General features: G+C 50.6%; 1 long non-coding RNA gene across 5 annotated transcripts in view; it reads right to left on the bottom strand.

Annotated features, from left to right (window-relative positions):
- Positions 1-24,889, bottom strand: part of LOC127473395 (uncharacterized) — a 68,693-nt gene that overhangs the window by 16,541 nt on the left and 27,263 nt on the right. For all 5 annotated transcript variants that reach the window (XR_007905437.1, XR_007905438.1, XR_007905439.1 and 2 more), the window contains exons 3-4: positions 23,109-23,204; positions 7,836-7,924 (exon numbers count right to left, since the gene is read on the bottom strand). This is a non-coding gene — a long non-coding RNA (uncharacterized LOC127473395). The remainder of the gene's footprint in view (positions 1-7,835; positions 7,925-23,108; positions 23,205-24,889) is intronic.

The following is a 24,889-nucleotide window of genomic DNA, read 5'->3' as shown; positions in this document are numbered from 1 at the left end:
CATCGAGTCCATCCGTTCCCCCAGCACTGCCAAGGCAACCACTAACACAAGTCCCCAAGTGCCACATTTACACATCTGTGAAATCCCTCCAGGAATGATGACTCCACCACTACCCCAGGCACCCTGTTCCAATGCCTGGCAGCCCTTCTGGGGAAGAAATTTTTCCTAATATCCAAACCAACTGCAAGTTTTGAGGCCATTAATCAACGTCCTCCATTTCAAAATCCTGCTGTACCTCGTCAGTTCCTGGCACACAAACACCTGGGCAGTTTTGTCAGAGAGGGTGGTGACACGAGTGGAGTAGGGGAGGAAATCACATCACTCCTGCAAAGCAGCAAGGCCAGGGCAGGAGCTGGCCAGGCAGGGTGTTGGCAAAGGGGCCGGGTGCCCGGTGGGAAGCGGATTCCGGCGGGAAGTGGAGCCTGGAGCTCACGAGCGGGGTCGGACACGGTTGGCAGCTGCACGCCAGGTCGGAGAAGTCACACACACAGCCCTGGAAGGGAGGACACACAGCCTGCCTGCATCACCCAGCACTGCTCAGAGAGGGCTGCTGCCAGTGATAGACAGATCCTTATTTGTAAGTATTTAATGTTTCTTAGGAAGCACTTCTAAAAGAAATTGGTATGTAATGACAGCACTCACTGGAAAACAGGCCGATTATAAAATGCACTAACTTATCTGGTATTCATTTGAAAAGTAAATGGATGCAAGTAAAGGTGAGAGTTCACTACCAATTCAAATATTTTGCTCTAACAGGCTCTAGCACTCCTACTTTAATTCAAGCAGAAGCACAAGTATGAATAATCAAACTGGATGATGCTCATCAAAACCTTTGTGCCTTGCACCATTTCAAATGGTCATTGAAGCTTAATGGCAAAAAATTTACATTATTCCTTTAATTTGTATTCTGTTCCTTCCTTCTGAGTGATGTGATTGTGATTTTCTGTTGCCGGCTGTATTATTTTGATGCAAATGTTATGTGCTGCTACAGTCCAATTTCCTGCTTTGCCCTCCCCTTTTCTTCCCCCAGGAAAGAAACGACAGCTAAAATAGTTCAAAATTGGGGAGGGATTTTGAAATAGTTCCTTAACTACCGCTCCTAATTAAAGCAAACAATGCAGGGTCTTGAAGCACCCTGAAAAGCTGAAAATTAATTATTAGCTGAAGGGGGAGGGAAGTGGCTTTGCTCCCCGGACCTTCAAAAAAAAAAAAAATGAAAAAGAGAGAAAAAAGTGAGGGATCCCAATTCTGCCTACAAAAGAATTAGAAAAGAAAATTTGTAATTCAGTTAAAAACTCCTTTTGCTGGCACATAATCACCTAGGGATGAATGCTTTATTGAGAGGCATGGGGCTGCAAACCAAAGCCTTGCAAACAGGAGGCCCCCGGGGCGCTCCCGGCACGTAATATATGCACCGACTAATTTATTGCGCTGTGACTAATTTCCATTCCTTGTGCTTAGAGTTGCCTCGCTAATTACAGGGATGTTTTCTTAACTTGGGTAATTGCGCTGCCCGCGCTCGCGCCCCACGCCGGCTTTGATGCGCCCCCACGGGGCGGCTGCACCCCACGCCGCCCTAATTAGATTGGCTGCCTTAATTAGGGGAGACGTGGGGGTGCGTGGGGGGGTGGCACCCAGCCCCCTGCCACGCAGGCACGAGGCTGCCCGGAGGAGAGGGGCGATGCCAGCCCCGAGCCAGGCCCGGCGAGGCTGTACCCGAAACCGAACACAGACATCCAGGCGTGTGTCAACCCATCCCCACCGGAGTGACCACACAGAGCCGAGCTCCTGCCAGGAGCATCCCTCAGAACAGGTGCCAGGTGACAGCCCTGCGTGTCGGCGGCGTCGCCTGCTCAGCCCATCTCCAAATCTGCTGCCTTAATTTCATCCATGGCACTCACTCATGTGGGTACAATTATTAGATAGATAATCACTTCCTTGAAATAATTCCAGCACTCATCTCTAATAAAAAAGATTTCTTCCAGAGGGCCCTCGGTGAAATGGGCTCAGTGGTACTTCCTGCACTGCTGGGTCAATTGGCTTCTGCTCTATCCTCTCTCTCCAGCCCCACAATTGCTTCCCACCCGCTGGAGAGCCGGAATGACGGCAGCCCAGAACACCCATCCAGGGGTGGCCTCCAACACTCGCACTAATAAAAGCTTGACATCTGAAATTCCGCTGCTTTGTCCCTCCCTCAGCAAAGGGTTGGTCAAGACTTCAGAAAATTAATGTCAAGTCAATAAATACTCATGCCCCGGCAGGGAGGGCAAGAGGGAGGATGAGGAATTCCCCTCTCCCGCCCCGAGGGTACCACACCTCAGTGCCAGAGGCTCCCACGGGGCAGTGGCGATGGGAACCGCCCGGGAAGCATCGCTTCCAGCAGGGACTCGTGCCTGTCTGCAGGACTGGGCCATGGCCACGTCACACACATCCCACAGCACCTTGGCAGAGAGCTGCCAGGGAGAGGCCATCCAGCCAGCAGCCTTGGCAGCACAGAGAGCCCCCAAAATGTACACAGCCTATGGAATTCCAGCTGTGGGCACTGACAGACCCTGCACTTCTCCAAGACGACTTAAGCCCTCATTCATCCCAGAGGTGCCTTCCTCCGTGAATCTGGGGCCTCTGGCAGTGTGAGGAAATGTAGTTATTTCCCTTTTACATACAAATAAACAAACCAAGCATTTCAGCTGCAGTTTAAAGGCTGGAGTGTCACCTGGTTTCAACAAATGAATCAGTTTGTTTACAGCAAACTGAACTGAAACCGACACCCCTGCAGGAATCAGGTGCATGAGATCCTCTCCCTCAGCGCCCAGCCAGGCTCCGGCGTGCAGCTCCCCACCAGCCCCTTCCCAACACTCGAGCAGGCTGGAAGGACTGGCCCTGCCTTGGAACAGTTTTGGGCTCTTGGTTTGCTCAGTGAGCTCCCTGCAGCCTGTTGTGCAGACCCAGCGATTCCCAAGTGGATCTGGGGGCAGGTGGCTGCGGTGGCCGGCACGCAGAGCCCTCACATCCCGGCGGGCACCGTGGGCGTGTGCGAGATGCTCACGTGTATGAAGCATCTTCTCAGGCTCGTGCTTTGCTGTGGAAAAGGAAATAAAAAGAATCTCACCCCCCCTCCATCTGCCTTCAGTGTCTCCTTTCTAATAACTTGGCATATTCACTTAATACAGCCCAGCTCCTTCCAAGTCGTTAGCGGCGGCAGGAGACACAGCCGGAACGCTGACCTGGTTTGCTTGCCAAGACAGAGCAAAGAGAAACCTTCACATAATCATTTCCAAACATTAAAATGGCTCCATTGTCATTATAGCTGAGAGATTGAATTCGCCTCATCAAAGCGGCGTATGACAGGTGACTCAATAGGCTGGTGCCAAGCGCGGAGGCAGGAGATTAGCAGGGCACTGATATCATTATTTCCGCCTATCACAGATTCGGCAGGGAGGCAATTGTAATTTCTGGGCTTATTAGTCTGCATTCGCAGGAAAAAACCTGGTGATAAACCTCAGTGTGACAGCCAGGCATTTGTGCAGCAAGTGCTGTCACAGTGACACTTGGAAAATGCCAATGTGGATACGTTCTCCTAATCCCCCCTAATGGAGGTTAAAGCCTGGCACAAAGGCACTCTTATCACTGATCGGGACACTAATAACATTTGCATTTTTAAGTTAAATATAGTAAGTAAAGAGTAAGTCTCCTCCTCGCGGCTCCGGCAATTAACTGGGCCTTGAAGGATAAGAGCGAAGCGGAGGTTCCAGCCCCGCGCTCTCCGCTCTCCTGCACGGCGGCAGGAGACGCCCTCGCTGGGTCGGCACTCCCAGAGCAGCACCTGCACTCCCACCTCAGCTCTCCATGCTTGGGACTGGATGGAGAAGCTGGGATGGGACCTGGCAAAGGGGGGGAACAGCCGGCTCGTGGGGGCTGAACGGAGATGCTCACCCGGGACTGCCCTTCCCACCGAGGAGGAGAGATTGTTCTGGGGCTTTCACACACTTTTACGAGTGGTTTTGCTTCAGAAGAACAAAACTTCTGGGTTTTTTTCCACCCCACAGTGCAAGATGGGCTTGGGGTTTCTGTGATAATTCCCCCCGTACACGAGCCCAACACGGACACGCACATGCACACTCTCTGCAGGAATTTCTTAAGCAAAAAAATAATTACAGGTGGTAAACTGTTACTTTTCCACATTTAAATAAGAGACCAATTAAGAAGACTATGTAATTCAATTCTAGAGTGAGTGCCACTGAATTCAATTTGTTTCAGGTCAATGAATATAATGTGAAGTTATTAACAAAAAGGTCAGGGACTGCATATAAAATATACACACATGACACAGGCAGAGTAATTAGTACACATTTCACATGTTCTGCTGCTCAGACATATGGTGTAGAAAATCTGAGCAGGATTAGATGGTAATAAATGTTCCCCTCTCCCTCCCTCCCACTCCCTATTTAAATGGGGTTTAGAGCTATTCCCCCGGTGTTCCCGGGATCTGTGGAGGTTGAGGACCCACAGCTTACACAGCAGTGCCAGGCTGGGACCCTCGGCCAGGGCAAAGCATCCAGGAAAGCTGGGAGGGTGGTGTGGGACTGCGATGGAGCTGGCACAGTCACTCGGGGCTGCACCTGAGGAGCAGCACGTGCTGGGGCAGGGACAGTGCTCAGGGGCCTCGTGCCCCACACGCCGCTCACCCTCTGACAGAGTTCCCCCCTTTGTGGCATCTCACTCGTGCACCCTCACCAAGAATTACTGTGTTTTCCCATGCCAATCTGCTGCAAGTGCACACTTGATGTGAAGTTATTACATTAATAATAATAAAACGTTCAAACTGCTATAGACATGCTGTGGTTAAGCGGGGGTTGAATTTGAAAAAAATCCACAACACGTGAATAAAAATAACCAGAGGACTACAAAGCCCTAAATGCCTTTGTCACCCTAAGCCTGAGTCTGGCACACCTGGATCCTCTCGCAGGTAAAGGTGCACTTTCATAGGGGAGGAAAGTGAGGACCTGGGAAAAACTCCCTGGAAGTTACGGGAAGGAATCCCAAGACACACGAATGCTGCTCAGCTTCTGTACCATATAAGGGCTTGAAAAAAAGGCAAAAGCACAGAAAACACTGGGAAAATCCTGCTTTGTGGCAGCCCTGTCCCCGTCTCTGTAGCAAGGGAGAAATGAGCCCCACCTACGTGCCAGTAAAGAGCCAGAATCTCTGATTCTTGTGAAAAAAGCCTCCTGCCCCCCACCTGCAGCACCTCCTCTGAGTTCCTGCTTTGGAGGGGAAGCCACAGCTCCCGGGGGTAACAGCATCCCGCGGGAAAGCCGCTGCACGGCAGGACCCTGCGGGATGGGGAGGTGCTCCCGGAGCCGGTGGCTCTTCACTGCCTTTTCCGTGTCGAGGGACCACACACACGTCCCTACAAAAGCCTTTCCCAGAGCCTGCTGAGCTGCAGCTCCGTGTGTACACATTGACAACAAACCCTGGCCCCGGGGGCCCCCCGGCCCCACGCACGGCCCTCCCCCGGCAGCCGGAGCAGCTCCCGATCCAGCAGCAGCTCCCGGGTCACTCCAGGACCCACGTCACGTCACACCACGTGTGTGACACGGCGCCCACGGGCCCCCCATACCCCCACTGCATGGATTCCTCCAGCTAAGCCAACATTCACCCTAAAAATATCTGTGTTTCTACTCACAGAGATTTAAGTTCCTATTTTTTCCACTGGATGCTAGGAGATTAATCCATGCCTAATTCCAGCATCAGCTTTGGGGAGCAGGACATATTTGCGAGTATGGAAACCTCTTTACCTTTGAATTGCTCCAATCTTTCTGGAATTAGCAGCGAGGGAAACCTCAGAAAGGACAGGTTGAGTGACACCTGGCAGCTTCCCCAGCCCTTGCTGTGGGGAGCTCAATCTGATTTATGGGGTGCTCTGGTGTCCGGTCAAACCTGCTCGGGATCTTTACTGGGAAAAGATAACCCTGCCAACGAGCCAGATGTGTTTCTGTGCTCCAGCGTTTTCCTTGGCATCTTCTGTTCAGAATGATAAATGCAACAATCCATTTCCCAAGTTATCCTTTATCTCCACTGTGGTCTGATGTGTTAAAATAATTCAGCTGTTTGTATATATTGACTAATAATTGCTATTTATTACTGAACTTGTGAGCATAATCCTCAACTGGAGATATTTGTTTTGCCCATCTTTCCTGTTTTGGTTTTGTATAACTGACTGCAGAAAGCAACAGGAGAAGCAAGAAGTGGAGAGCTTCAGGAATGGCTGGGAAGCACACTTCCACACGAAACAGCCCCAGATCCATACAGGCTCAGTATTTCTCCGTAAAGAGGGAACTGTAAAGTGAGATTGACTCATACAGGTTCAAGGGTGAATTAAATCCAAGATGAGTGTGTTAATTAACATTGCTGTGGCTAGGTGTTCCAGTCAGGATCCTACCTCCAGAGCATTCAGCAGAATTCCTTGGAGACCCAAGTTAGTGCTCACGAGGAATTCTGTCCTTAACAGAACAAGGAAAGGTGCTCCATGAGTTCTGGACTGGCTGCAGTTCACTTGGCCTGTCCCACACCAACCCTCCCTGCAACAGCCCCTGGCTTTTCCCAACAGTATCCCACTGGGATGTGGGGCTGCACAGCAATCCCAGGCACAGCATCCTCCGGGTTTAGTCCAGGACTCTCCCCCTGTGTCAGACTCCAGGAATGGCACAATATCCCCAGCACTGTCAGGGCAGGGCAGGGGTTTAATCAGTGCTGCCTAAACCAATTGATTTCTCCCCACTTCCCAAAATTTAACATATTGATCTGTAATAAGAGAAGGGAAAAGAGGAAGGGCAGCTCGGCAGGTTACTGAATATACCAGGTGGAGAGGCAAAAAAAAAGTAAACAAACAAAAGAAATCTATTTTCTTTTTAATTAAGAAGTGATTCCCCCCTTTGCTCTCCCTGATTCCCTGTTTTTTAAAATGACTGGAGCAATTTACCTTCCATTTTACTGTTGGGCTTGTGCATTGGAACAGAAGAAATGAAAAGCAGGGAAATACCTACGTGAAGCCTTTGTTTTCATTATTTGTCCCCTTTTCCTCCGAGTTTTCTGTTTCTTTCCCCAGCAAACCACGACCAGCTTTCCCCCAGCCCACGGCACGACTCCCCAGACCTCCCCATGACCATCCCGGAGGGACGCTGCCGCCCCTCTCCTCCCCCTCAGTGCCTCGGGCTGGACTTTTCCTTAACACCACCGGGATTTACTCGGCGCTTCCACAAACTGCCCTTGACCCCGCAGCCCCCCACGGGCCGGGGTGGGAGCAGAGCAGACCTCCCACGCTCGGGCCACCGCGGGTGCCGCTCCGGAGCCCCCTGGGCAGCGCCGGACACGCGCGGCGTGCCGGGCGGGAATGCCGGGCGGGAATGGGGGGAGCATCCCCGCGGGGTCGGTGCCCCCCAGCTCGGCAGGCTCTCAGCGCTCCCGCTCCCGGCGTTTTCATTAACTGAAGATTGCGGATGGGTCAGCAGATCTATACACTTTTGTGTTCCTCGGCTCGCTTTATTTATTTCTTTCTTTTGCAGGATGCTGAATAACTAACCTTTCCTTCAATAGGCAGATTTAAAAAAAAATAGGATCCATCACACAGCGGCAGGATAGCCTTGCTCTGTTTTGACCTTTCTGAAATTAATTTCCCAATCTTAGCTTTCAAAATCAGAGATTGAAAAGACCTATTAGATCAGCCAATCCATCTTATCACTAGTACGGCAGCAAGCAGAGACCCCAGCCAAGTGCTCCTCTACACAGGGAAAATATTCTGGAATAAGACGGGGCATGAATTTAAAGTGAAATACCTGTTCCGGAATATTCTGCACGTGGACACGCACTCTGGAAGAGCTGCAGCTGATCCTGAGTTTGCTCAGTTGACACCTGGAGCCACTCACTGTAACAGAGGGGAGAAAAAAAAATCTCATTTTAGGAAAACAGTACCTCTCCTGGGGTAGCTCCAGGGAATAATGCCCCCTGACGCTTTTCCCCCGTGCAGGCTGTTGCTCAGGGAAGCACAGGGAAGCACAAGGACAGGTGCTCACACACCTGCCCAGGGAGAGCTGCTCCCAGGCTCTGCAGGGAAATTCATCCCTGACCTGCAGAACCAACGACAGCCTGGCAGGATGTGGGTCAGAAGGATGGGATTCTGGTGTGCAGCTCCTCGAGGAGCCTGGGATGGTAAAACACACCTCTCCCAAACTGCAGAGGAGCACCTTTGCCGGGGGCACAGGTCTGCTCAGCAGCTCTGTGCTTTTCCAGACAGCAAAGCATTTGGCACCTGGGGGCAAAACCCCAAAGCTGATGGGTCTGCACCACACGAGCCCGAGGGCAGGGCCAGGTCCAGCTGCCCTGGCCAACACTGCCAGCCCATGGTGGCAGTCGCCAGGGAGGCCCCTCAGGGCACAGGGTGCTGCTGGTGCCCTCTGTCTTTCTCCTCCTATTCCCCTTGGAATTCCTGGGGCTCTGGGCACAGGACAGGTCTGTAAATCTTGGTCTCCACCTCCATCCTGCCCTTCCCTGCCTGGCGCCACTCCAGCAGCACCACACGGAGCCCAGGTCTGGCCTGTCCTCACCTAGGGGATGCCACAGTCACACAGGGAGGGAGAGGAGCTCAGTGATGCTGTGGCAGTCACGGATATCAGTGCCATGCTGGGCTGGGATACAGGAGAATGCATTCCAAGTACATGAAAACTCGGAGTTTCTTCCTATGAAATGTGATGGGAAGGAGGCTATCATTACATTTGCTATCAGTGCTGCTGTCTGGGCGACAACTACGAGTCTTTTCCCAGTGAAACCCCCCTGCTCTGCCTCGGCAGCCCCTGCCTTCCGCACCCACCATCCCGACGGGAAGAGCTGCCACCACTCCCTACGACTGGGAGCACCAAGAGCAGGCAGGGATGGGAGCTGCAAACTTTGGGCACTCAACAAGTCCTCTCCACACAGAGTCAAGGCCAAAAGATCAATATTGACACTTAAGACTATTTTTCTCGATTTGTTTTTTCGTTGATTGTCGGGGCAAAATTCCACTTTTCTGATATCTGGGATTCTTGGCTAATAGAAACAAATAAAGTGAAAGCTTCTGTCCACAATGGGCGAGGAGCATCCATTGTCGGCAGGCACTAATCGGATTAAATTGGCTCCTGGCTCTATTGCTCGGGGATAACTCACTCCTAAATTTTTCCCATCTCAAGGGGATGGGTCATTGTTGCTTCTTTTTTTTTTTTTCCCCTATTTAAATTTGACAGATAGAAAGAAAGCAGGAATGGCTGGAGCTGACGGCGGTGAACAAAGAGTGGAGCCCAGCCGTGGGCCGTGGTCCTCGCTGGCCCCCGCGAGCCCCTTCTCCCGGCCGGAGCTGCTCCGGCATGGCCGCCGCTCCCGTCTGGAAACGGGCAGGGAAGAACCTCCGGCTGTCCCTGGCGGGCGCGCTCAGGTCGCTCCCCATTAGCATTTTAATCCGTACCCCTGGCACCAGCCCCTCGGAAGCAGCAGCCGCGTTCCTGCGAGCACCCGAAGAGACAGCCTTAAATAATGCCGCCTTCCGAGGGAGGCCCCGCGCGCCGCCAGCTACATTTTGCCCAGAGTCTGATAATTTTCAAAGCTATTGGCAACCTGGGAATTTTCCTGCCTTATCACCAGGGCTCAGCTAACTTCACTAACACTAATCAGAGCTGGAATCATTCATTCAAGGATTGCATGATCATGTTTTTCTTTAGCAGTGACAGCTGCCTGAGCCGCATTAGCAATGCAGATGAGTCAGCCTAATAGGTTAATGCAGAACACGCGAAAATTAGGTTTAATCCCCAGTGAAATAATCTAACATTTTCACATTTCTTGATGTTGGGATAGAGACATTGGTGGTGACTCAATTAGGTGTAATGTAGATCAAAGCAAATTTACCTTCTGGCTGAACCTTCCCTATAGTTTAGATAGAAGAATATAAGGGTTCTTTACTAATTGGCCAGTGGCTGTGGGGAAAATTCTATGGAAAGCGTGCGTAGCGCAGGAATTGCGTTTCGGATTTGGAGCTGGGCACGGCCGGGCTCTGCAAACACCCGGCACAGCGCGTTGTGCACAGCCCCTGCCAGCCCACAGCTCCTCGCCACGCAGAGCTCACCAACCAGCACGGCTGGGGTTGGGTTTTTTTTTTTTTAGTTTTATTCCCCCCCTCCCCATTCCTTTTTTAATGTCCCGTACTGCAATATCCCCACGGAGGTTTGAAAGACCTTGTATGATAAAAGGAGCATAAAGGAGAGGGAAAAAACCCCACCCACCAGCGCGCGCCCGTCTAATGTTTTCATTCCCGGGGAATAACATATCAAACAGCCATCGCTTTCAGTCATAAAGGGAGGGGAACAAAAAATTACATGCCCTCAGTTGCCAAATTATTTTTTGCCTTGACATCTTAATTCTTAATCCTTGTGTGTGGTCAAATCAGCCTACTATAGACAACCAATCAAGCAATTATTCCTAAATTATATTTGCCCAGCTCACATTGATTGGTTATTCTTTTCTTATTGGGTAAGCTCATTAATTCCGAGCAGCTTGCTTATTATGCTTTCCACATCATTTTCCTTCGGAGCCTATCTACTCACACCAGCCTGCTGATGTTTCAAGATGCCACGCAGAAAAAAAAGGCCGAGTGATCTATTGCATTGTCTCTTCCAGCAATTACAATTCACATTGCTGATTAACTTTGATGTGAAAACTAATGAGATAAGGCAAGTTATCAAGGCGGACCTGATCGTCATCTCATTTATAGAGCATTTGCCATCAGTGAATGACAAAAACTAATGAAGATGTATCTGACAGCAGGCTGAGCCGCGGCCGAATTTCGTTTCTCATCAGCAAGTGCTCTGCTTCCAACTCATCAGTCTATCTGAAACATGTGGAAATTAGCTTAATAATGAAAACACTTCATCCAAATAGACAAATGTTTACATTAAAATAGCTACATGATAAATAGATGTTAAAGATTTTATGCCTTCTTGAGTCTAAACAATGGAGCACAAAATATGTTCTCATATTCACTAAATCATGCCCATAAAGCTCCCCACGTGCTGCTGTACCTGCGGGTTCCCCTCTTTACGGCTCACAAGGATTCCTGGGCTGCGGCTCGTCCGTTTGGAGCCGTCTGGTTCGGGCTCTAAGTCAGGAATGCCCGTGCCGTGGCGGCTGCCAGGGAAAGGGGGGCTGTCCCTGCTCAGATCTGGGGGCACAGAGCTCCCAAAAGCAGGTTTTTTAGCAGCGCCTTAAGAGAAGCAGAAGTTGCTGCTGGACATTAACATTTACCCAATGCAGAAAAGAGACCCCAGACAAAGTACAATGTGCGGACATAATTCATGTAAATACAGCAACATTTCTTGCCTGAGCCATCGCCAAAAGGCCTCCTGTAATATCAGTCGAGTTTGGAAATGTTGTGATAAAAGGGAGGCGGGCAGAGCTGCTCCCATTTTTAATATTGTGGCTTTGGTATCTTTATTTATGAGAGACTATTTCATAGTTGTCGGGCACTATTTCACATGCTTCTACTATGTCCAAACGTATCCCCAAGATGGTTTTGTATCTGGAATAAAATATTCATTCATCACCTGGGATCAAAAAATACTATTTTTATATCTGCAAGGCAAAAACTCTCACTCTAAAAATTATTCTAAAAACTATGTACACTTCAATTAAAATGAAGACTTGTACAAGGTTCTTTTCCTCTACCCTGATTTTTTCCTCTCTCTAAAAACTGGTAGAATATATGTGGACAGCCTATAGCACCGTGTCCTCCAGGAAAAAAACCAAACCAAACACACTATTCCCAGCGTAAGAGGAACTTTAAAACTGATTTTAAAAAAACCATTATGCAAGTGGACTAAAAAAAAAAATAAATTAGAGGCTTTGCAGAAAAGCCACGGGAGCTCCTATGAATTCCGTGCACCGACGGCTCGGTGCACACACGTGGAGAAAGCCCGGCTCCCAACAAGCCGGGACCGGACCAGCCGAGCGATGGGATCGCGCCGTGCCGGGGCTCCCGCGCCGCCGGTGGGTGCAGCCCCCCGGCCCCCCGACCAGCTCCCATCCTCAGGCACTCACCACGTCCCCTTCCTCGGCCGGGGAGGACAGCGGAGGTGCAGCCCGAGGTGCCCCGGCATTGTGAGGCGCAGATTAGCAGCCGGCACAAAGGGCCCGGTCCCGGGAAAGTTAAAAGAAAAGCCTGGTAGGAAGCGCCGGCAACAAATTACTACTTCAGCGCTGGATTAAATGTCAAAGCCCTTCACAGAGCTGCAGATAAATCCTGTATGTTAGAAGGAACCTTAAAAGTACTTGTTCAAGAGCTACAGGCCCAAGTGGAAAATTGACCCCAAATATTTTTTTTTTTTTTTTTAAATAGCTGAAGTTTATAAAATTTCTCCCGGCGTAGGGAAGGGTTCCGGTGCCGCTGCCGCACTCGGCAGCGCGACGCTCCCGGGCTGCTGAGGCTGCTTACCGGAGTTGGACTGCGTGAGCATTCCATGAAATCCCAGCGAGGTTTGCTCGGTGGTTTGGGGAGTTTCTGTTTTGCCTGGTTTTTGTTTGGTTGTTTGGTTTGGGGTTTGTTTGTTTTTCCGTTTGTTGGGTTTTGTTTGTGGGTTTTTTTGTTTCCCTTTTCCCCCTCTTTCTTTTACCCAGCTATTGCAGCAGGATGGTTTCTCTTTCACCACTCACAGTGGGAAAACATTGCTCCCATTCTTATTTTCCTTCTCCCCCGGAGCCCTAAGCACAGGTCCATCCCCACATTCCTCCCAAGCCTCCTCAGCACTGCCAGGAGACCCCCAGCAGCTGCGGGATGCTCCGAGTGGGCAGGACACTGCCTTCTCCCTTCGGTTCATAAAAACACGTGTCACCTGGGCATGGTTTATCTTTCCTGCCTGCACATCCATTACTCTATATTTCTAAAGTACAAGCTTGGCCACGGCACTGGCTTTGCTGTATCTTCGTGTGCCTGCACGGAGGGACGGACAGGGAAAGGAATGCTGCTCCTCCCTCCCCCTCCCCGGCCTTTATCCCAGTCGCCTATTTTAATAAATAATTATAGGCAGCTAAAGGATTTGTTCATTCCAAAAGGTCTCCCCTTCACATTTCTCAGAGGTTCAGCTCAAGGAGACACCATGATAATAAGGCTGACTCGGGATCCCTACTCCACAATGTCATTATGAGCTAGCATTTAAAATGAAAAAAATCTGTATATTATACCTAAAAGCATTACAAGGTTAGTGTCTCGGCTCAGGGAATATTTAATGCTGCTGGGAAAGCAGCGCTCCTGGTCTAAGGAGGAGGAAAAGGGGGGAAAAAACAAAATGAGAGAAAAATCCTTTCTGAAACACAAGCTTAGAAAAAAGATGTTGGGAGCGAGCACAGAGATCATTTGCATTTCCAATGACTGGGACTAATCCTCTGCTTCCACGTTTATATTTTCTATTACTTTTCCTAATTATCTTTTTCTTTTTTTGCTCCCAGCTTTTTCTCCTCTCTCTGTTCCCAGCTCCCCTGCCTGTTGTTGTCTGGCTCGGGGCTGGATCACCCAGGGCTGGCAATGGCCCCTCTGCACTGCCCAGGCCACACAGCCCCCAAAATGTGGGTGTTCCCCCCCCCATACACAGTGTAGGTGCTTTGCTTTATTAGGTCTGTTAAGAAACATTTCTGGGATCAAGAATGGATTTTTTGTCCAGTCCCTGGGGCACAGTGAGGGCAGAGAGCAGTGTGTCCCTTCCCTGGTGTGGGGCATCCCTGGCTCAGGGATTTTGGGGACCACCCTCCCTTGTCACCCCCCCGAAAGCCACCAGGAGCTGTCCTGGGAACTGTGGGTGGCACCAGCTGACACTGGAAAATAAAGCAGCCCAAACCCCCTCCCCAGAGAGGCAGCCACCCACCCAGAGTGGCTATTCCCGAAAAACTGCGCTTTATCGGCACACTGCGACTTTCCCAACAAGGAGCGCCGTGTAATCTCCAAAGCCCCGCTCCAAAGGCACTCAGCTCCGAGTCACACATGAAACTGGAGCTGGATCTTTCCCGTAATTCACAGCCTCTATCTCTGACAAGGAAATTACATGACTAAATGCCTGTTTGAGACCAGCGACTAAACTGCTACTGCAATATTATCCTAAAATTTGTTAATAGCAGCTCTTTCACATAAATTAAGTGATAATGAAAAAAAGCTCCCCTTTGAATTTATATATATTTCAGCAGAGAATAATGTTTTATTTAAAATAGTTACAGTGTGCCTTTTGATTTAGAGTTTAAAGTAAATAATATTTGTACATCTAAAACATACTCAAGACAAATGAAAAGCCTCTAGATGCTTTTGTATGAGATGCTGAAGAGCTCTACAAACTTAAAAGCACAACCTCAATTAAGCCCATCTTCATCTGGAAAAAAAATTAGCAACTGAAAGCTGAATATATTAGATAATGCACACTTGCAGGAGAGCATTCTCTTAGCAAAAAATTCTTGATAACCAACCTAAAGCTGGCCTTCGAGTTGCTCGATGCTAATTTTGTTTGAAACTGTTTAACTAACTCTGAATAGATATCCATATTCAACAAAGACATAATTAATGGCAACCTTTTCTTCTGCTTAGAAGACATCATAACAAGCAGAAAAGTACAAAAAGATTTTTATAGTAACTAATTTAAGGACAAAGGGTTGACCTCTAGCATTTCATTAAATAAACGGAGCGAATGAAAGAAGAGTGACAGTATTCATCCTTGTTCAATTCAAGCAGCCAATTTCAAAATGCAAATCATAATCTGCAGATGTTGGAGCCTGATATATTTTTTTAAAATATCATTTGTTCAATTTAAGAACATCAGACATTTGAATTTTAAATAATAAAAAAAAAAAATCAAACCCAATTCCCAGCTCCAGGTTTGGGCGCAGCGTGACTGTGCGCTTGGTGCTGGGGCTCCCCTCCCTCCCCGCCGCCCCAACCATTCATTTTATACATTATTCCCAAAACCTTTTAATGGAGAAGTTCTGCTAAGCTGCACATTATGTCTGATTAGCACAGCTGGTCAGTGCCGCTGCCTTTCCAGCCTGGGGATGACAGAGGAGAACAGCCTGAGCCGAGCCCAGGGAGCTGCTCCATCCTTCCTTCCCACCCACGGAGAGCCAGCATCCACGGAGAGCCAGCATCCATGGAGAGCCAGCATCCATGGAGAGCCAGCATCCGTGGAGAGCAGCACCGGTGGAGAGCAGCAGCCGTGAGCAGACCATGCACCCTCCTGAGGAGCCGACCGGATGAGCTGCGATGGAGCCGCTCTGCCCACAGGGAAGAGTGTCCTGGCTCTGGTCCCCAAGGGCAGCAGGAGCCCAGAGCCCTGCCTGGGGAGGGAGGTGGTGCTGCCCCCTGACCCCTGACAGGTGGGGACAACAACAGGAGGTGAACTGACTGAATTTGGGAACACAACCCCAAACCTCCACAGCCGGGTTTTCTTCCAGGTGCCAAGGGACAAGGCGCAGTGGGAAAGGAGGAGATTCTGGCTGGACCATGGGTGATCTGCAACCTTTTACTGTGGGAGGAATGAAGTCTCAATGCAGTTTGACACTGAGCACACACTTGTTCCACAGGGATCTGGGAAGTCAAACCCGTGCCGAGGCACGTTGCTCTGGTGGCAGAGCCTGGGGGAGCATCTCCAGGGCAGTGGATATTACAGCTTTGCTGACTATGGATCCACAGCTTGGTGTCTCTCACCTCTATCGAGGGGTTACTCCTTCACTCCCTTTAATGCTCGTTCAGCCTCTCTTCCCCGAGCTGTGGAAGCCCAGGAGTGACGCTAAGAGACACTTCTGACATGCCTGAGGAGGCCAGAGGATGTGTCCCCACATCGACACAACAGCAGCACGAGTTCCTCCCTCTCCCATTTCTACACCAGGTCCAACAGCTGTTTCCAGGTTTACAGAGGATAACTCACAGGGCATGGCACCTCCGAGCCTGCAAACGTACAGGATTTCTCTCAGGAAATGGCTCTAGGCTGCTTGGAAGTGTTTTGGGGGAAGCATGGGATATTTTTATTTTGGCCATTGGAATACCCAGAAGTCTCTGCCTTCACTGTGCAGGAGACCAACACTGACCTCTCCTCAGTGAGCAATTCCCTTCCTTCTTTAATGAAGGGAAAATATCCCATGTTCCCACCACACAGCCCTTAGTTACTGCTAAGTTACAGTGAAGAACAACCTCTGTGAAGGCATGTATGTTAATTAAACTGCTGCTGATTAGGACTTGCCAGTGGCTCACGGTACACAGAGAGGGACTGACAGGAATGCCCAGGAGCATCCCCGAGGAGAGCAGAGCAGAGCCATTCCTGAGGGGCAAAGCACAGTTCTTTCCAAGCCCTTCCCAAGGCACCTCCGAGGAGCAGCCGGCGCTGGGCACGGGCAGCAGGAAGGGCCGGGGCCTTGCCAAGCACCCGCAACCCTCCTACACAAACAGACCCTGCAGCTGTCGCGGGGAGAAATAAATGACTTCCGGAGGGTACGGAGGATAAATGAATCCATTCAGGCACGAGTGAAGGGGACATTGTTTTCCTCCTCGAAAAAAAAACCAACCTCCCCAACAACCTATATATTAAGGTATCAATGAACAACAAATTCATTCAGTTATGACACAGGAAACCTAAAGCAGAATGGGCTGCAAAACAAACTCGATTTATCTTCGCCACACACGCAAAAGGAAAAAAATGCCTCTTGTTGGCTGTCGTGCTCAGGGCTGGGGCTCACACGCCTCTCGAGCAGCGCTCGGGATTCGAGACACACATGGAGCATTTTCTGCCGGGGCTTTAGTGGGTGGATGCGAACTTCTGAGATTAAGATTGTTTCCTTAGGTTTATCCTCTTCAGGGACAACGTGTGCACAGTACGCCTTTGGAGCATATTTACAGTCAGGCTGCAGATGCACATAATCTCCATCTTCCTGCATCACAAACAGGAGATGTGAAGGTTTGGGTTTGTTTTTTTCTTTTAAAAGGGAGAGGAATTACTCATCCAAAGAGAAACCAAGCCTTTTGTTTTCACTTTGGTAGCCTTCCTTTTTATATTAGAAAAGGAGAGGCAGAAATGGAAATGCAGGCTCAAATCAGACCCTATTTCTCAAAACAGGGCAGTAGCTCCATCCTGGCCCTCCTCCCAGCAGCAGCAGCCCTGAGTCCACCCGGGGCACCCCATCTGCTCCAGCACACGTTTGGGCACACGCTGAGCCTGCAGGGACACAGCAGCCCTGGACCTGACCCTGGGAAGGACAGAGGGGCAGAGCCCTCCTGCCCTCCCACATGGCCCCTCAGCACTGCCACAGGCCTGCCTCCCCGAGCCCACTCTCCTTTGCTGCTCAGCACTACAAACCCAAAGTGTGTCTGAGAAACAAAGCCCATCTTCCTCCTATTTCCAAAACATTTATGCTTAGCTGTTTTCCCCAAGTAACATTAAAAAAATCTCTTAAAAATGAGTGTAACGGGTCAACCCTGCCATGGAAATGGAATTGGTACCCAGCTGCAAGGAGTGCTCGGCGTGCAGGGGAATAATCCAAAAGGTTTTAATTAGGGAAAGCAGCAATAAATGAAAGAATATGAGCTTGGATGAGAACACTTGAACACAAAAATAACTGAGAAAGATGAGATACGTCTATGCTTGGAGGGGAGATCTCTGTCCAGGAAAGGCAGGCAGGAGTGTGTTTTGCCCTTCCCAGTATCCCCAAAAGAAAGCACGACACACTCCCGACGGCAGCATGCCACCCCCCCAGATCCAAGAGGCTCTCCAGGAGCAGCAGCCCGGGCGCTGCAGGGCGCATTAATGCGGAGCACATCCCTGACCCCGTGTGCGGAGCCGGGAGCCCACCCCTTCCGTCAGCTGGTGACTTCCCCGGCGTCCCGGGCAGCTGCACGTCTGCCTGCGGCGCCCCGGGACGCCTCGTCCTGCCCGGATTCCTCGGGCCCGCCGGCTCCAGAGGGGGTCCCCGACAAAGGCAGGATGCGGCCGGGCGCGGGGGGCCGGGCCGGGCAGCGCCGTCCTTCCCGGCCGCTCCTTGGAACCCAAGTCACGCTCCCACAACAACTGCTCCTCTGTGCCTGTTTGAACTGTCCCTCCCAATTAGCAGTAATAAGTGACTCTGTAAAGATGAGCAAACACGGCGCATTCATTAGCCCCGGCGGCCCCCTCCCTCCCTCCCGGCAGCCCCAGGAGATCCCCAGGGCCCCGCTCCCGAGGATGCCGAGCGCATCCCTCCCGGCCCCAACGAGCGCCGGCAAAAGGCAAATTAATGACAAGTCGCTCGAAGAGTTTGCCTGAAATTATTTTATTCTGCCCGAGAATTGATTACTCCCGGCCTGGAAATATGTCCAAATCAATACGTTAAAGCTCAGGGCAAAAAAGACATGCTCTAGTCCCATTTATTTAATTCACTTTTTTGAGGAATGGCACATAATTTACCGGGTAGGAATTGCTAAGCCTTTCCAGAGCGAGGACTAATGACAAGCCATGGGAAAGCAGTGTCTTCATCCATCTCCCAGGAGAGCTGGTGACAAACTTGGTGGTGGCCAAGACCCCTCAAAGCACCAGGGTGTGTCTCCAGCCACCCCTGCCAGGCAGACGGATACAGAGGTGAACTACGTGGCTCAGGGTGCCAACCAAGGACACAATTTCAAACCTCCCCTTTAGATAAATCTTCTTAAAACAAGACCAAAATCCCTCCCAAAAGGACAACTGCTGCCCAGGTGGCATCCCCTGTTTTCCTCATATTTGTGCATCCTAGACCGTTTCCTACAGGTAATGCGGCCTGCAGACAAATACTCACTCCAGGCTAATAAAGCACAAAATAAATATCCAAAACCCATCTACAAACAACCTCATGTGCTGGTTTTGGTAGCAAAGTCTAGGAAAAAGAACAGCCCTGCAAATACTGAACATGCAGGTGTGACAGGCCTCCCACTCATGCTCAAGGTAACTCCCACCAGGCACCCAAAACCTGTGGTACCTTTTCAGGAAAGAAGGAGCACGTCCCAGCATTGGAGTGATGGGAAATGCCTGCCTGGAGGCCCCCGGGCCCCATAACGACTGAAAGCAGGCTGAAAGAAACAGTGGTTCCGGGGTGAGCTGAAAGTGGTGTTGAATGTACACAACAAACACTGAAATTGGGTGAGCAACATTTGTGGCTTGGCCTCAGCATCGTCAGAGAAACACCTGCACTACCCAGAGTGCCTGGGTGCAGCTCTCTGAAGTAAATGGCACAAGGGACACTGTGCAGGACAAGGACACGTCACATTATCAGGGAATGAGACCCAGGTCTGGAGGAAATGTCAGCCCCACGTGCTGCTCTGCACAGCCAACGCTCCAGACGCACCCTGCGGATGACACGCGCCTGCCACGCGCCCCATTTGCGAATCCTCTGCATGCTCCACGGGGTCCCGGATTTTCCAGGGCATTAAACCCTATCCCCCCTCAAAAAGCTTCATGGCAGCTGTCATCCTGCTTGCGGGGGGTGGACGGGAGGGCTCCTCACTGGAGACCATCAGTGTCACTCCCGAGCCGGTGGTGGGTGAAGGACGAGCTGGCCCTGCCAGCCCAGGGAGGGGGGGCTGTCACTGCTCCCCGAGAGGAGCTGTGGGAGCAGCACCTGACCCTGAGGTGCAGGGGCCTGGCAGCACACCTGTATGGACCCTCTCGTGGCTTCCCACGGGCGACTCAAGGAGAGGACAGTTCCAATCGCATTAAAACCAGGGAACTCAACCCTTCCTACTCACCATGATCCCTTCAAGAGAACATCTTTATGTAAAACAGAGATAAAGCAGCAAAACACTGCAAAAATCAAAAGCCAGGGTTTGCTGGCTTCCCCTTGGGCAAATCCCTTCCTACCTGGGATGCTCCATACAGCTCCCAGGGCATCATGTCCCCAAGCCTGTCCCCACTGGCCCCATCTCACAGAGGAGAGATGCCAAGGCAGGAGAGGGAGCCCAAGGAAAGAGCAAAACACAACAGGGCTGGAAGCAAGCCTTGCTGAACCCCAGCCCAGCTCCTGAGAGCCCAGTGAGGGAAAGCAGAGGGTTTCCATCCAGAGAGACCGTCCGTGCCCTGCACGTCTGGCCCTGCCATCGGAGCCCCCTCGGCCCTGGCCCATGGACAAGGGCTCCTGGCTCACACCCTCCTTCAGCTGCAGTTGGCTCTGCTTACAGGGGATTTTTCTAGACTCAAACACTGCTTCTCTCCCATTCAGAATGGGAACATCCATGAAAAGGGGTCATTCATGATAAACTTGTGAGTGCCGGGTAGGAAAAAACCCACTCAGCCCAGGAAACAACATGGCCTTTATGTTTCAGCACTTCTGCCTGAGCCTGCAGGATGCTCCGTGGGTGAGGCAGTGAGGGCTGGGGGGCTCAGCACAGCCCCTCTGCACTCCCTGCCTTGCACAGCTCCCCAGGCACAGCCTCACAGAGAAGGGCAGGGACCAGCAGCATCCAGGGACACATGGCAAGGCTTCCATTCCTTCACTCACCTCCCTTACATCCTAACAGGCACAAATCCCCACATGTGGCAGCAGTGTAAACGAGTTTTATTACTCAATAAAATATTTGAAGCAAAATAAATGGTTTTGTCAAACACTATATCTCCTCAAACAATAATGCACCGGCTTACAAAGAAAAACAACCAACATTCATATTCTATGGCAAAGGTTTATTTCCCCTCCCAGAGGAGAGGGGAACAGGCATTTCAATTCGGAATTCAGATACTGTATGGGAATACAGTAACTATAGTTCTCGGAGGGTTTGTGCAAATGCCAGCGAAACAACCCCCAAATCAAATTTATTAGCTGGTGGAGATCTCTAACAATCTTACACAGTGACTGATGAAGCCGTCGGGGAATTCCTTTCAACATTAAGTGATTTAAAGCCCCTACAGAAACTTCATTGTCTGTTCCAAGACAGAAAGGGTTCCTTGGTATCCAGTGCTGCTCCAACAGCAGCACTGGGCTGTGTGTTATTGCCAATGTGTGTTTCCTTTCATCTGGAAAGCAAACCAGGAATCCTAACATCCCTAGTCCTGTGGAGAACCATAAAAGGAGGAAGTGCAAATTCATTAAGAACCACAGCCTGTGTTTTAAAGGGACTGTCTGTATTTTGGTGGCAAGGTTGAGATGCTCACTTCTGCCCTGGGGGTGCTCCCAGGAAACGAGCTGGGTCTCATTCCCCCCCACGGATCAGCCACTGAACACCCACAACCCGCTTGGCACAGGCCAGACCTGCAGGTTTGGACACAGCCAACTCCCACCAGAACCCAGGGCTGCCAGAACTGGGCTAGGCTGGGCTGTGGCAGTGCCAAGCTGCTCTCCTGAGAAAGCACCAGCGATGGCAGCCCGGCTCTGCTCTGGGATGGGAGATGCCCTTCCTCAGGATGCACGGGGGAGGAAGGTGAAGGCACAGCCAGTGCCCCCGGGAGCATCCACACCGCCCAGCCCAGGCCAGCTCCCTCACAACCATTTTTTAAAGCAAACCCAGAAATGCACAACCCTAATTGCCAGGTTTTTATCATGCACACTCATAACTGGGTCATTTGCATTTCAGCTGCTAAAATATCAGGGGGATGTTATTTAATCAATCATCACAGCGTACAAAGTCCTAAGTGAGAGAAGATTTTTTGATTGTCTCTGCTTGTATCTAAACATCTCACAAACCCGCCAGCCAGTTCTTCATTTCAATTAGGGCAATGCTGATCGTTAGCTAACTAATAAGGACCAATTTTCTGTCACAACTATTTCCTAATTAAATTCAAAACAGAGATTTCTAACCCAGATGGTCAGTGATGCTACAGATTTGTTTAAATTTGGTATCACAGTAACAAACTACTAATTAGGGTTTGTAAATACACCAATTCCCTTATGACTTAGTTGTTAGTAATGCATACAACCGGTTTATTAAAGCACTAATTGTGTCTGGCTTTACTTGGGCCTAACACATAATCCACTTATCACATACTGGTACCAACTCATTTTGAAGGGATTATGAATGAAATCATAAATGAGGTCTCACATCCAGTTCCCGGTATGGTTAATAAAGGTTTGGTGTCATATTTAGATGGTTTTCTGCCTGTGATGGAGAGCGGCCCAGCAGTGACGCCGCTGCTCCCTTCTCCAAAGGGTGTTTAATGAATAAAGTTCTGGATGCCACCCCCATGCCCAAAAAGGGGTTTCTCCCCCAGCTCTGCTGACCAGCAAATCATCCCAGCAGCCAAGCTCCTCGAAGGGAGCCCCAGCCTTTCCCAGAGAAAGCGCCCACTTGGTTATTGCCCACTGGAGCCAAGCTCAGCCCCTCCATGGGAGCCCCCCAGCCCTTTGCCTGAGATGCACGGGAGACCTCCTGAGACCCTCACGAACCCCGACCACCTGCTTGTAGAGGGGTGGAGGAGTCCTCCCAGTGCCACCAAACCTGGATTCCCTCTCTCCCTTGCAGAGGGACAGCCCTGGTTTTTGTGGAAACCTTTGTTCCGAGGAGCACAACCCCAGATAGCCCGTGGGCTCAACGCCCCTCGGCTCCACCGAGGGTGCATAAAGTAGGAAATAAATGATAGATAACTGTGAATTGCAAGGTTATGTAAACACGGAGGGGGTTTTAGAAGAATCCTATTAAACCACAAAAGAAAAGCATGGATGGTTTATCACATCACTAAGACCCAAGAATGCATTAATAAATAGAAGAATAGATAATGAACCGTGGAGTACAAGGCTAAACTATCTGCTATTGTGAGGATCCTGTGACAGTAGAAACAATGAAGGGGAAGAAAAAGCTTTGTTGGTCTGTCACCAGAACCTTGTAGTGTATCTTTTATAGCCTATTTTTAATGAATTCACAGCACCTATCAGTTATTCTCTGCCCAAATCCCTCATTTTCCTCCCTCCTGAATGCAGATTCCCATGCTGCACTCTGCCTTCACCATGACGTCCCCCCTTAAACTCAGGGTTTCTCTGCCTTTCAGTGGCCTTTCAGCCACAGCGAGAACAGGTTGCTGCTTTCATATTTCCAAAGGGTTTCCAGCATGGTAACAAAAGTGGGGTTTAATGCAAAGCAGGAGTACCTCTGAGCCCTGTTGCTTCCTTTGCCTCTTCTGTGACAGGACAGTGAAAGCTCAGACAGGTCTAATTCAGCTCAGAGTGATGATGCCCAGACGTGCCTGCAAGGAAAAAAAACCACATGAAAGCTGCTGCTCCTCTTGCTGTTTTCCAGCCCTCTGCAAATAACACTGAGAATTGTTGGAGGGGACTCAATATTAATCCAAGAGATAGTACCCTCTTTGTAGACACTGCTGAGACTCACTAACACTTTATTTTCATTGCACTGAGGGGTTTTTATCATTAAATAGGGACCTAGGATACATTTACTGTAGATTACTTTTATTTTTACTGCAGCATCGTTAGGCACAGAGCACTAAGGAGACAGGGGTGACCAGGACATGCTCAGCCGCAGTAAAACCCCTCGGTCCTGCCTCCACCACAATCCGAAATTCCCATCGATTTCCATGTAAAAAGCCCCAAAGACCATTTGCTGCTGTGCTGGCAGCTCGGTGTGCTCGGAGCTGCACTGACATCCTGCAGGAGCACAGCCTCGCCAGGCTGCTGGAGGCAGAACAGGGGCTGTGTTAGAGACAGGGGAACTGGGCACAGCAAGGGCAACACCCAAAAATTCCAAGTTCTTTTGGTGGCAAACCCCACCCGAAGCAGGTCCCTCAATGAGCCTGCACTGGGCTCAGTTTGAGGCTTGCACTGGAAATTACTCTTCACATCTTAAGAGGAAACTGCAGGCAGCGAGGAGAAGCCAGACAGCTGTTGGCTTGTTCCTCACACCGGAAAAAGGGAATTAAAGAGACCTGACTGAACCCCAGGCAGCAGCCAGGAATCTGGATTTGCCTTTTTTTGGACCATCCACACTGGAGCTCCCAGCAGCTTGTGGTGCCTGTGCCAACAGGTGTGTCCCCCGTGCATGCTCACAGGGTGTCCTGCAGGACGGTCACTCCGGAGGGTCCCTGTCCCCAGGAACAGCACAGGGGGGCACCTCACCTCTCCCTCCTGGGTGCCAGAGGTGAGGCACAGGCAGGGATGGGGCTGCCCTCCCTCCCCTCAGCCTGGAGCCTCTCTCCTGACCACAGAGGAGCAGGGAGCAGGCGGCTGCTCTCCCAGGAACACACTTCAGGCTGGTGAGGAGAACAGCCGAGTGCTCAACAGGCTCTGGAAACAAGTGGAAGTCAAATAAGTTTGCCACTCTTTGTCCCCCTTTCAATATCTAGCTTTGATCAAAATCCTTGGATACTCAAGTGGTTGTTGACTTAATGTAGTAATGAGACATAGCCTTAAGTGAGGCCATTTCCGTGCCCATTCAGCCTCTCCAAGAGCAAGGGATGCAGGAGGAAAAGCCTCTCATGGTCTCTGGGAGCCACAGCAGAGCCTGGAGCAGAGGCCTGGCTCCAATTCCCAGGAGCTGCACCCTGTGCTCGTCCCCCAGAGCCCCTGCAGGGATGGCCTGGAGGAACGTGGGGCAACGCCCCAGCTTTGTCCCGGGCAGGTGACAGGGGACACGGGGGTGGGGGCAGTGCCTGGCCAGAGGCACAGCCCTTCTCTGATCCTCTGGGCAGGCTGTGGACCTGGGCAAGGCAGGAGGGAGGGAAGGGGCCAGGAGCCCAGATAAAATCAGCAAGCCCCGAGAAAAGTAAAAATTCTCCAAGTGACGGGGAGCAGCTCAGCCAATTAGGATTTTAATTCCCCTCGTTATGCACAGTCAGTCAATAAATTCTGCACCAAGCAGCTGCTCTAATTCTTAAGCCCATTAAGCCCTACATGTGATAGGCGGGCGGGAGGGGCTGCC

This window comes from Manacus candei, unplaced genomic scaffold (genome assembly GCF_025592945.1).
Source record: "Manacus candei isolate 608988 ecotype Guabito, Panama unplaced genomic scaffold, ASM2559294v1 h1tg000035l, whole genome shotgun sequence".
NCBI classification, from domain to species: domain Eukaryota; kingdom Metazoa; phylum Chordata; class Aves; order Passeriformes; family Pipridae; genus Manacus; species Manacus candei.
The sequence above is the reverse complement of the archived record's forward strand: the minus strand, read 5'-3'. Positions and strand labels throughout refer to the sequence as shown.